Here is a 3528-nt window from a genome sequence, read left to right as displayed (position 1 = left end):
AAGGAAAAAAAAAAAAAAAAAAAAAAAAAAACAGAACTTCAACTACACAGTCTACATAAAAAAACAGACTTTTTCAGGATTTTGTCTTCTTTAAGTAAGAAGAAGTGAAAACTAAAGGAAAAGCAAGAAATTTGTTCAGAAGAAAACTAACACTACTCATGAAAAAGGCCTAATTATTTAAGCTAAGAAATTATCTCGCTGCTTGAGATAGTGAGGTTAGATTAATAACTAAATTTGTACTGTTTTGTTATTCCTTAAATATAGTAAAGAGAAGCTCTTCATTGCCTCAAGAGCAAAACAAAACAGACTTAGAGTGCATTTAATCACAAAATTTATAAGGGAGAAATTTATATTAGACTTAAGGAGAAAATACTAGATGATTAAAATTACTTTATTATAAAAGGATTACATATAGAGAAGTAGGATAGTCTTCTTTGAACACCTACAATAATAGAATATCCTCTTACTTGAAATATCCATATATGGTCAGCTTAAGAAACAAGCATACATGTTATACAACCCTCACAGATCCTTTCCAGTCTTTTACTACAATGATTTATAATTTATTTCTCAATGTAATGCAAGGATCACTCCTAAGTAAAACTCACTGAATGGAACTGCCAGGTAAACTAAGCCCCAAATCCAAATACTTGTTTAACAATGTTTCAGGTTTATCCTTTTTGCAGCCTCCACCCAATAACAGAGTGAAAGAATTATAAACCATACCTCAGGTTGCATGGCTTTGACTTTGAAAATACTAAGCAACATATGGGGAAAAAAATACTTTCCTATACTAGCATTTCCTATATTAGGATTGTTTTGAAGATTAAATAATGCATGTAAAGCATTCAGCACAATGACTTGCAAACAGTAAGTATTTAATGAATTTTAGCTATCATGTTTACTTTAGCAAATATAAAACATGCATATTGTCATCATCTGAACGTGTACAAGTCAATAATACAACTAACAGTTCATAAAAACATAAGCATTATCTTGAAGTCACTCAAAAGCTGAAATATTTAAATATGTATAAAAAACAGAATATATAAAAATTTTATGATACATCATGGTCCTTCATTTCTGGTTTTTATCACTAATTATAAAATTAAAATAAAATTTCTCATTAATATAAATGAGAAATGAGCACTAGACTAAAATCCTAAACTCTGATTTACTACATACCGTAATTAACTAATATGAACTGGGACATGTCAGAAATTCTCTAAATCCAGTTATTTTATTCCTCTGTAACATGGAAAATATATTACCAATTCTATCTTCCAAAGCTGTTGTCAGGCTAAAAGGAGACAATGTATTCAAAGTGCCTTACACACATATAAGGAATGTTATTTCATTGTTCTTTTAGCAAGATGAAAATGACCTACCAAATCTTTAAACATCCTAAATTCAAAGTCAATTTATGAGTTCTGCAAAGGCAGTTCTATGATTCAGATGCTGTTATATCAGAGTCACTAGGATAACTGGGTCCAAAAATACATTTATAGTGAATAAGCAATTATGCAGGAGAAATATTTAACCTATAACATGCACGTGTGCACATGCACACAAGATTCCTGACTATTTCTTCAAGTAAGTTCAGCAGAATATCTATTTGGCAAATCATTTTGTATTACGCAGAATCTTAAAACGAATTTAAAAATAATCTTTTAAAATTTTTACTGTTACATATTATTTAGTAATTTAAGACTAGGCTATCATTTAATTTTTTTCTGAATAATTCAGGAATTTGAACATAAAACTACATGCTGAATTTCAAGGTTATTTCTTAATATCCTTACTCCTCATCCTACAGATGAAAAATATTAAGAACCTCCCTCCTTTCAACATAAAAACCCATGCAGAAAAGAGTTACATAGCAGCTCTGAGGCTGCTATCTTTAGAAGGGCCAGCTTACAAAGTTGGCCCGAAGGTGTCATCTGGGAACTTGGCACTTGAACCATTCCCTAACTGAAAATGTGGTTCACTGCCTAAATTATTTGTGTTAACAATGTGATCTATGGTAAACACCTGCTTTTTAAGGGGGGGAGTCTGGAATTTTATTTCATGCTAAACAGAGAGTACCTTCCTAAGCAGCCCAATAATAGCCTAATGGACTTCCCTGGGCAGGAAAACCATATACATACCATTGCTTTGTTCACTGCTAGATAAAGGAACAAATTCAGTGTGTTCCCACTGGTGGAAGAGAACATAAGCAAACTTATGCTTGGATTATTCTCCCAATATGTAATAAGTTATATGTAAGAACTAATAATGCAAGTCTTTCTCAATTAGTGATTAACATCCCACAATCACTCGAAAGTTAAGAAATTTCAACAGAAACACTGTATATATCTGATTTTATTTAAAGGTTATAAACTTGAAACTTAGATTATTTGTCTGGTGTAGACTTCATCCCGATTAAAAGTTTTTTTTTTATCCTATTATATCGCATAATAGTTTTGGACTGCAGTATTTAACTATATATTTTAAAGAAAATTATAAAGACAAATTAATTCACTAAGATAATAATAATCATGTACCTCTTATGTACACAGGACAAATACTTCATGTTGACTTTTTTTACTTAGTTTCATACCCAATATATACATAGCTCAATGCTATTTACCTATGTATATAAATAAGAAAAATAAAAAAGAACAGAAGATGGTCACAAAGCCTTTTTTCCTATCATCTTTAGGACTTTTTTTAATAAACAAAGAAACGAGTTTTTTGTTTTTTGTTTTTTTTTTTTTACAGTACGCGGGCCTCTCACTGTTGTGGCCTCTCCCGTTGCGGAGCACGGGCTCCGGACGCGCAGGCTCAGCGGCCATGGCTCATGGGCCCGGCCGCTCCGCGGCATGTGGGATCTTCCCGGACCAGGGCATGAACCTGTGTCCCCTGCATCGGCAGGCGGACTCTCAACCACTGCGCCACCAGGGAAGCCCGAAACTAGGGTTCTTTATACCATTTTTTGAAAATAAAATTCACTAATTTGGGTGCAAATCAAGGAAAGTTAAAGTGTCTAGCAAATATTCCCATTTGTAGTCACAGATAACACACATAATTTCTAAAAAACCTGTTGGTCTTATTGAATAAAATTTCAAAGCAGCTAAAAAAAAAATCACAGGTTTCAAAATATAAATTTTATGTTTAAACCCAAGTTTAATTATGTAAATATAAAGTAATTTGAAAAGTTATACACAGTTATATATTTATTTATACTTCACATGTTCTTATCAGTTGTTGCCCTTTCTGCTTTATGCTAAACCTACTTTGCAGTGACATAATGGATTTATCAGACAGTAACTCTCTTCTGAATTTCACTGATTATGTATCATAGTATATGAAGTTGATTAATAGACTGTGACTGCAAAGGCGATACAAAAAAAACTCCCATGGGGTAACTGCAAGATTGAAAAAATATTCATTTACTTACATCTGTACTTCAAACAATTTTTATAACTCTTCAAAAAAATCCAAAAGTCAATCCCAGTTATAGGTAAGATACAACTATACAAATGGGTA

At 31.9% G+C, this 3528-nt stretch overlaps 1 protein-coding gene across 2 annotated transcripts in view; it reads right to left on the bottom strand.

The window, feature by feature from the left end:
• The window catches only part of TDRD3 (tudor domain containing 3), a 113284-nt gene that overhangs the window by 108982 nt on the left and 774 nt on the right, over positions 1–3528 (bottom strand). The gene's annotated exons all lie outside the window — the stretch shown is intronic.

Source organism: Lipotes vexillifer, unplaced genomic scaffold (assembly GCF_000442215.2).
Source record: "Lipotes vexillifer unplaced genomic scaffold, Lipotes_vexillifer_v1.1 scaffold799, whole genome shotgun sequence".
Lineage (NCBI taxonomy): Eukaryota > Metazoa > Chordata > Mammalia > Artiodactyla > Lipotidae > Lipotes > Lipotes vexillifer.
This window is presented reverse-complemented; position numbering and strand designations above follow the sequence as displayed.